The sequence below is a fragment of the Thermobia domestica genome, chromosome 8, assembly GCF_964235325.1.
Source record: "Thermobia domestica chromosome 8, izTheDome1.hap1.1, whole genome shotgun sequence".
In the NCBI taxonomy this organism is placed as follows: Eukaryota; Metazoa; Arthropoda; class Insecta; order Zygentoma; family Lepismatidae; genus Thermobia; species Thermobia domestica.
Genome location: NC_137461.1, coordinates 14,718,404 through 14,728,680, shown reverse-complemented (window position 1 = coordinate 14,728,680; position 10,277 = coordinate 14,718,404). Strand labels below are relative to the sequence as shown.

The 10,277-nt window shown below is 37.5% G+C and overlaps 1 protein-coding gene across 1 annotated transcript in view; it reads left to right on the top strand.

The window, feature by feature from the left end:
* The first annotated feature begins 3,696 nt into the window (after positions 1–3,696).
* Gld (Glucose dehydrogenase) overlaps positions 3,697–10,277 on the top strand; it is an 85,943-nt gene continuing 79,362 nt past the window's right edge. Inside the window, exon 1 of the mRNA XM_081768109.1 lies at positions 3,697–3,844. The gene's annotated coding sequence lies outside the window, so the exon portion shown is untranslated. The remainder of the gene's footprint in view (positions 3,845–10,277) is intronic.

Genomic DNA, 10,277 nt, shown 5'->3' with positions numbered 1-10,277 from the left:
CTTCTCTCGTCTTGTATATTTATGTACTTATTTTTGGAAGCAGTTGTGGTAGAATTTTGGAACTTAGTGATAAGAAATTCAAATGTTACAAGTTATACGAATAATTGTTGAATAATTCGCTTTAATTTTAAAAAAAAAGAAAATACAAATCTCTCATGTTCCTCCATCAATTAAGGTTCACATCCAAATGAACATAAAATTCGTTCATAGCACAGAACTAGTCGTAACTCGTAACTAATTTTAACAAGGAAAATTTTGGAGTTTATATTATGGAGTTCATAAGTTTCCCTACACAGAGAAAAATCCGTTCTCCGGACAGCGGTATATTGTACAAATATACGGTATCCTCTTGCTTACTATAGAAATTAGTACGGAGCATACGTTACCCGTATGCTACATAGGCACTACCCTTAGATGTTACATCATGCCGTTGCAGGATGTCTGACATCTAACAGTTTCCCGTATATCACGTACATATACTTATGCTAACTTCGTCGGCTATATATTATATACGTCCATTTGTTTGTGAGGTCCTGGCCGCCTACATTGTTTCATACAGAAAGTACGTATAGATGGAACACTTATACAGAAAGTATTATAAAACATGCGTTTTCAGTTATACGTCTGCTGTACATTAAGTCCAAAACTACAGGAATTACGCATATAACCTATCTTTTTAAGTATGCCACCTACAATTTTTTTCTCAGCATAAGATTAAAAGAATTAGTTTTTAATATACACTAGCAGCGTTCACCCCGCTTCGCTGCGGTCACCCCGGAACGCAATAAACTTTGTTACTTAGATAATTTTTACTTTTTCGCTTTCAAGTGATATGATAAAAACCATAGAAGATTGCAGTAAATCTTAACATTATATCGCCTGTCATTTATGTTAACTCGCCCCGCTTCGCTGCGGTCATCCCGGTGCTGGCATATTGTAAAAGTGTCTGTAAAAATAAGCAAATCAATTAAAAAATTTTAAACAGAAGATTCAAGCTATTTTCCGCTGTATATCGCCTGTCATTTATTTTAACCCGCCGAGTGACACGGTCATGCGGGTTGCATATAAATACGTTTATTTTTACCTATGATGAACTAATAACAAAGGATTTGTACGTTATGGACACTTGAATGGTCAATTATCTCAAGACACTGGTAATTAAAAATTAAAGTGATATGATAAAAACCATCTAGGGTCCAAATCCTAATAACCCCCCAAAAATGAAAGAAATTGGTTCAGCCGTATTAGCGTGATGAGCGGACAAAGAATTGTACGTTCTCTTTTATATATATAGATTTGTAAGCTATATATACATATCTAGGTGCATCCTTTTTCACTTTTCCACATAATCTCGATTGAGATTCAGGCATTTGTCTCACCGTTGCATCAGTTAGTGCAAACCCTTTGCAAAAAAAAAAAAAAAAAAAAAAAAAAAAAAAATCAGGGCTGTGGCTAGTTAGTACTCTCCTCACATTTTGCTTCACTTCTTTATCACCAGGTGGCAGGAGAGCAGGTCGCTTATGTTGAACCTGAACTCTTCTTCAGGGAAACGCAATTCGACATAAGCAACCTGTTCTCTTCTTGACGATAACACCTATCACCACACACCATGGAAACAAGACACAATATTGAAGAATTAGGATGAAAACGGCTGCTCACTCCCCATACAGCCCCAATTTAACGCCGAGTTGCTTCCATCTTTTTTCCAGTGTTAAAGTCTGCATTGCAAGGCGAAGGTTTCAAAACAGTTGAAGTGAAGCGGAATGCGAGCAGAGTGCTGAATACCCAGAGCCCTGATTTTTTGCAAAGGGTTTGGACAAATTGGTACAACGGTGAGACAAATGCCTGAATATGAATGGAGATTATGTGGAAAGGTAAGAAACGACCCACTTACGCATATATGTATAGTTTATAAATATATCTTAAGAAATACATATTTTGCAGCTTCGAGAAACTTAAACGTATATTGAATGATCCACGTAAAAGCAGAGATACTAAGTAAATGTCTGATAACAAAGGTATAAGCTGATTTTCTGGCGAAACTCGTGACATTTATCGACTTGCCTCGAATTTAAAACTATTCTTCTTTTGTCGACTTTAGTTGTTTTCGAGACGAGAACTGAGAAGAGACGAGACATTTCTCGTCTCGTGAGAAACACCATCTACAACCAACTTTTGAAAAAAAAGTGTACAACGATGGTCATCTGAATAGTTTTTTTTGGGGGGGGGGAGAGCCCTCTCATGGCTAAGCGGTTGGCATACACGCCTTTGGCTTGGGTGACCCAGGTTCGAATCCGATGGGAGTTCATGTCCTTTGGATCTCACGTTAAGCTCTAGATGCACGTCTCATATAGCCTCGCTATTGCAAGGAACGCTAAATATCAAATCAAAACAAAACAAATAAAAACCAAACCAAATTTAATCAAACCAAACCAAACCAAACGAAATAAAACCAAGTCAAACCAAACCAAAACAAATAAAAAGCAAACCAAATCAAATCAAATCAAATCAAACCAAACCAAACCAAGCCAAACCAAATCAATCCAAACCAAAACAAATAAAAACCTAACCAAATCAAATCAAACCAAACCAAACCAAATCAAATCAAACCAAACCAAAACAAATGAAAACCAAACCAAATCAAATCAAACCAAACCAAGCCAAATCAAATCAAACCAAACGAAATCAAACCAAACGAAATCAAACCAAATCAAACCAAACCAAAACAAATAAAAACCAAACCAAATCAAATCAAACCAAACCAAGCCAAACCAAATCAACTCAAACCAAATCAAACCAAACGAAAACGAATAAAAACCAAACCAAATCAAATCAAACCAAACCAAACCAAGCCAAATCAAATCAAACCAAACGAAATCAAACCAAAACAAATAAAAACCAAACCAAATCAAATCAAACTAAACCAAACCAAGCCAAGCCAAACCAAACCAAATCAAAACAAATAAAAACCAAACCAAATCAAATCAAACTAAACCAAATCAAACCAAACCAAATCAAATCAAACCAAATCTAATAAAACCAAACCAAATTATTTTGGAGGGTATTGTACGAAAATTCAGTATATATCTGTCCCCCTAAGTTTCTGAGATTGATTTAATAGTACTTTATCGTAAGTGACTTTTGATCAATAAAAAAGTAGTCAGTAGCTATACAACCCAGAGCCCACGGTATATACTGAGTGATGTATGGTCAGCACATTAGCTGTCATCACTACTTGTGGCTTCCTGCATCAGAATCCTCTACTTGTTGATTTAAATAGTTCTGTCGTTGTCTTGCGATGCTGAGCATCACACAAATAAAAATTACTCTCACCGGGAATGGAACCTGCGACCGTGCGTTGTTCATTCATCTACATGAGCATTAGTAAAATGTTATATCACATGTGTGTATATGTGGAAAATAAAAGTAAGAGTGTGTAAAAAAGCAAAAGTGGGGGAGGGAGTGTAGGGGAAGGGAAGGTACCACGCCCATTGCGAACAGCTGACTGTGAGAAGGTCGGTTCAGGAGAATAATAGCAAGAACTGAAATGTGTGTTAGCAGTGAAGGAAAGATGCCTGCGAGGTAGAGCGGAGAACTCGAGGTTCACCGACACACGATTTTTACACACACACACACACACTTTCAACCATAATACGTAATAGAAGAACATTACACGCGGTGCAGCCAGTCATTCGGTTCGGTGGTTGACGGGTGCACACAAAAAAAACTCAGTGGTGCAAAAAACATCAGTTGTGTCTTTACAGAGAGATGGAGCATATCATCTGTGCAATCAGTGTGAATCATCTGTGAATACATAAAATTAAAAACTGAAACAAAGAAGCAGGTAATATTTTTTTTATTGTGAATATTATTTTTTTAAATGTAATAATATGCAACTGAGTTAAATGGAAGTATAGTTGACTCGCAGATAAAAGAAATTCGCTCAAAATAACCTAATATTTGATTAAGCCTTTTTATTTTATTTTATTTTATTTATTTATTTTTTATAATTTGGTTTGACTTAAACATACTTGTCTATACATACCAACTAGATTAGTAAAGGAACTGTTCGATTTATTTCGTGGAACAAAAATATTTGGCGGAAGACCTCCTAGCGGGTATTTTGTACGATTTTTCTGTACTTTAAACAAGTCAACGATACAATATTTGAAAGTATTCAATTTTCAAATATGGGAGCCACTGTGGCTTAGTGGTAGAGCTTTCACCTCTGGTGCATGGGGGTCCCTGATTCGATCCCAGCTTGGCGCCAAGTGTACTTTGTAGTCAACAAACACTGTGTACGTGAGTTTCCTCGGGTTCTCCCGTTTCCTCCCACTCTCTTCATTCCACCATTTCATTCATTTCTCATCATCACCGCCTCCTCTAGCCTACCCGGCATACGGTAACCGTGGGACATGAAACGCGAAGATTTAATTTCATTAAATTATATTTTCAATTTTGAAACATGTTGGGAGAAGAATCAATGCAGGTAAAAGTTAGGAAGACCTAATTACTGGAGAACTGAATACCAGTGATTATTTCAGAGAATAAAATTAGGAAAATTTCCTCCCGGAGCCAACCGCGCCGACTTTCCAAAATTTATGTGGGTGCATATCAATGTTGGGACACATCAGCCTACATATATGTTTTCAGGGAAGTCTCGATATTTGATTGATTAAATTTTAGTTAGAATCTTTTATAAACACTGTCACAAAGGAATGTGCTCTCATAAAGTAAAATATACCAGTATTATAAGGATAAGTTGGGGCTGCCCTAGCTCAGTCGGTAGACGGCTAAGTTAAACGAAAGAAAAGCGTGTTCAAACCTGGGTCGTGGGTGTCGGAGCCCTGGAGCACCTACATAGTCGGCGCGCATCTCCGGAGCTGAAATCTCAGTTTATATTTTAGATGAAGGGAGCTAAATGTTTAGATGTTGTAAGTGCTAATTGAAAATACCAAACCTAATCTAAGCTAATATTAACAGAAATTAGTGAAATTTTATTTTTTTTTTTTTTCGATTCAATAAAACGGAGGTTGGTCCCGATCAACTAAACATTGGCCGAAGTTTCCCCTGATCCAGTTCTGCAATAGTGCTCAACAAGGGTCATCAATGTTTTCGCAGGGGGCGCGGTGGCTCAGTGGTAGAGCGTTTAACTCCGGTGCTTGGGGTGCCTGGTTCGATCCCAGCTCTCGCCGTGTTGACTTTGTGGTGGAAAAACACCGTGCTCGTGGGTTTTCTCGGGGTTTTCCAGTTTCCTCCCACTTTCATCATTTCATTCATTTCACACAATCACCGTCTCCTTTAGTTTAACCGGCATAATTGTGGGACGTTAAACTGAAAGATTTCATTTCATTTTACTAGTTCATAGAATGTTATAGTGTTACACTATTATAATTCATATTATTAATAATTAAAAAAATAATTAAGTGTGTCCCTACATCGTAGGTATTCAGTAAAATCTGTCGTCAGTTTAAAAGATTGAGAACCACTATATTAGAACAAGGTCGAGGGAACGCTTGAGTAGCCCCATTAGTATAGGATTCCATTCTCCTCTAATACAGGAACTAGTCTTTCTGCCAGTTATTCTCCAATATTCATGTGGTTCACTGTTCATAATAATAATAAGACCTGCTAAAGACAGCAAAGGGAATCATGTGATTCCGTGTATGGGACATCCACAGAGGCATTTTGTAATTTAAAGTTAAATACCCCTTTATTATAGATAACCAACGTTTCTTGGCTACTGTGCAGGTTGCATAGAAGGTAGGGAATATTATAGATTTTAAACGGGATAAGGATAGCCACCGTTAACCATGAAGATATTAACGGATTCACTATATTAACAAACTCGGCCGAGATGCTTGCAGTAAGGAAAGCTTCATATCCTTCCATTATAGGCAACCAACGTGTCTTTGGTATTGTGCAGGTTGCATAGAAGCCAGAGAGTGTTATAGATTTTAATGGGGATATGAATAGCTATCACCAAAGTCACCGTTAACAGTGAACATTTTAACATATTGACTCCACTAACACACTCCACTCAGATAATCACTGTGGTTGTGTATTACAAGAAGACAGAATTCCAAAATGTACTTTCGTTCAAGAGTTATAAGACGAACTTATTAAGAGTACAGTATTAAAAGAATGACTGCGTGATCCTAGTAGCAATAATAATTGATTACACATTTGCATCGAGATTACTTTAAGATTTTGAGTTCGTTGTACTAACTCTATATTCTTATTTTTTTTTTTACCCGACTTGTACGAGGGCACTGTGGCTCAGTGGTAGAGCGCTTATCTCTGGTGCGTGGGGTACCTCGTTCCATCCCCGGTCAAGTATGTTGTAGGTGGACAATATCGTGTCCGTGGGATTTCGGAGTACTTCCGTTTCCCACCAATTTCTCATGCCACTAATTGTTCCATCATCATTCACTTGCCTTAATCATCCGCCTCCCTTAGCCTAAAGTGTATAATAGTGGAACGTTAAATTTAAACATGTACCCAACTCGTTTCCTCAAGCTTATCAATGCCCTGTAGTAAATAATCTCTCTTGTTGAGTGAACTAAGGTGTAGACTAGTGTTGGCTACGAATACGAAAAGAGACGTAACAAAAATTTTCGTTAGGAAATGCAAGATCATAGAGTTGTTCCAATAGAAGAAATACTGTATATACTGTTTGAGAAGAGAAAGTACTTTCACTACATCTCTCCGAGACGAGACAGCTCTAAAATTCTAGTCTCGTGAATAACAAATCTGAAAATCATCTGTTGCTGAGCTAGACGTACTTTCGGAATTCAAATCTCGCTTTCACAACATGAAATACATGATTATTTCCAAACATCAAGTTATTTCCGTATAAATCTTTTGAATATTTTTGTTTATTTTTCTTTCTGCTTAATTTCACAGCGTGTAATGTTTAGGTTTAAAGTGGATGGACCCTCCGCTCTTTTTTTTTTTTTTTTTTTTTTTTATTGGTTCGTGTAGAGTTTAATGTCCTTTTTCAGTACTGAGGCCAAATGAGATAATGTTTAAATCATAACGTATAAGAAATTGTGCATCGTTAGTGCTTTTCCTTTGCAACCGTGGAGTATTATGTTCGAAATTGGAAGCCAACATGTTGACCTGATGTTTTTTAAACTCTTCCGCCAGCTTCATCAAGCGAATTCGGGGATGTATTTCTTTTGATTACAGACCCTGACAGTGTTCATTTGTCTTTTGACCCTCTCTTGATAATATTATTGATTTATTGGTGATTTTCTACAGCAGTGTAAACTGGTCTCGAAGACTGTTTCTGGAAGTTTATTAAACAAATAAATAACATGTATTTAAACGGGATCTGAACCCAGAAATCCAGTAATAAAGACGAGAATCTTGTATTTGGTCACAAGTGAGCCACTTGATGCTTTATTTAAAATATCAGTCCTGTTCGCTAATCAAGTGGCCTATCTCACTGGCTTGAATGCGTTAGGTCACGAATTTCATTCCTGGTGGGAGAATATCAAATGTACTACACTGACTCACATTCTACATTCAACTATTTAAATAGAGATCTCATCCGATACAGTATCCTTATCACAAATGAATACAAATCAGTCCATTTACGAAAAGATTGAAATTAACTATTATTTTATTGGCTTGAAAAACACAAGAATAAGCACTTTTTGTAGTGTTCGATTATAATTATATTCATTACCGGATTGGGGGCGCGGTGGCTCAGTGGTAGAGCGTTCACATCCGGTGCTTGGGGGTCCTGGTTCGATCCCAGCTCGCGCCGTGTGGACTTTGTGGTGGATAAACACCGTGTGTGTGGGTTTTCTCGGGGTTCTCCCGTTTCCTCCCACTTTCTTCATTCCACCATTTCATTCATTACTCATCATCACCGTCTCCTTTAGCCTAATCGTGGGACGTAAAACTGAAAGATTTCATTTTATTTTCATTACCGGATTAACAAATTCTAGTGTCCTAGGCTGTTTTCGGAATAGCTTGTCTGTCTAGAGGTAATCTAATGTAATCTCAATTATAATTTTCCTTACTAAATTTGAAAGTGCTGTTGTCTATTCTGTTTTAATTCGTGAGGGAAATTTTACTCGTACATTTGGTAAAGCTTCTTGATCCAGCTATATTTTGATCTCAGAAAAGGAAAAAGCCTAATGAATCCGTAATGCAGAAACGCCCATATCAGCAATTTCTAGTCCAATAAATTAGTTTATTTTGTAATATAATACTTAAGGCAGGGGAGAAGGGAGTTCCATCCAATCTAGTAAGCGTAAACGCTAATCCAGATCTGATTATACCTAGATAGCAACAAATTAAAGTAAACAAGTCCTTCTTGGCGTTAACAGGAATGGATGGTTACTATCATTTGATTTTTTTTCGTTAAGGTGTATCAATACATTACTGGCTCTAATCACTTTTAACTCTAGCTCTCCTGACCAGGGTTCAGTGCCTTTTAATTGAAACAGTTCCACAATTGTCTTACAATGATGAGTCAACAATGAAAAAAATCTGTTACCTCGCCCGCAGTGGTGTCCACCCCCCTTATGTCCATGACGCACCCCCCCACACACAATTGTCTATCCATAGGTGTTCTTCCATGAAAAAAAAAATCTTTTCGATTAATTTTTACACCCCCTCAAACATATTTATATAGATTTTACCCCCCCCAAATATTTCAATGACGCAGTTTGCGTTATAGCCCCCCCCCCCTTGCGGGCACCCCTGCCTCGCCGGTAATCCAATTCTGACACTATTCACATTAATAGTATTATGCTAAAATACCAGCCATAAAACAGCACACGAAAAATGTAACTGTCAATTTTATTTTCACTGTCGTCTATTTATTATATTTTTTAAGCAATTAATGCTACTTTACCTGATAAAAAATTAAATTCTTAGATATTATATAAAATTGGCAGCGTCCATAATTGTACTTAATTAAGCTGTAAATTGTTCACATGTTATTCTAAAATATTACCTTCATCAGAAGAAAATTTAGTTCTGAGATATACATTATTTAGCTCTTATTCTTCGTAAAATAGGGGTCAAATTATTTTTTTGCTATAACTCAATAAACCACATTACATCAAAATATGGAAGGCATGGTGGCTCAGTGATGGAGCCCTTACCTTTTGGTATGTGGGGTCCACGATTCGATTCCTAGGCAAGTAAGCTTGTGGAGGACAACATCGTGTCCGTGGATCTTCTCGGGGTACACCCACTTTATCATTCCATCATCACCATATTGCCTAAATCATTGACTCCCTTAGCCCAAAGGACATAGTTGTGGAATATTCAACTGAAATATTTAATTTCATTTCATTATGAAAGATTAAGTGGAGGAAGGATGTGAGATGAAACAGAAGAACTCGGAGAGAACTCATAAATACGACGCTGTCCATCATAAATTCACATACTCCGGAATCGAAACAGAGAACCCTCGCACCAGAAGTAAACGATCTACCACTGAGCTACCATTCCCATGGTCGTTCGAGTTTGTATGTCTTTATGCCCAATTCGAACTCAAGAGGATCGGAACGCGGGATTGCGGAAACTTCGTAACGAGGGACTACATAATTTACATCGTTTACCAAACATAGTTAGGGTAATCAATTCTAGGAGGCTCAGGTGGGCAGGCCATGTAGCCAGGATGGAAGAAAATAGGAACACTTTCAAAGTTTTTAACTGGAAGTTCAATCGGAAAACGACCATTAGGAAGACCTAGGCGCAGATGGTAGGACAATATTAAGATGGATCTCGCAGAGATTGGAATACAAAGTAGAAACTGGATCCAGTTGGCTAAGGATAGAAGTCAATGAAGAGAGTTTGCGAACGCGGCATTGCATCATAGGCCATACTGTTAGTATCTTTATGCCCATATGGAACATCAAAGTTCTAAAAGACAGGGCATAATATTGAAGAAGGCTTCGAACCACAGGTTTTAATTCGATGCATTTCGCTGACGCATTAACCATCACGCAAATTCACTCAGGCAGTTCCCCAGTACTATCTCTTCTCCAGGACTATGCTACTGTTACATTCCCATATGTTACATAGCCATGTAAGATTTAGAGGCCCTTCAAAACTCAATTTCCATCCTGTGCATAATAGAATCTGTGAAGCTCTCATTTATGCCCCTGTTTACCCAGATGATAACCAAACCATTGATATTGCAAGTGGCGTTGGAAGAAACAAGAGAACGTACTCGAAGTCCTTGAGGGTTATTATTTAATATTAGGCTTCGGGGCAGACAATTACGTTATATGAACGGATGCTCTTCC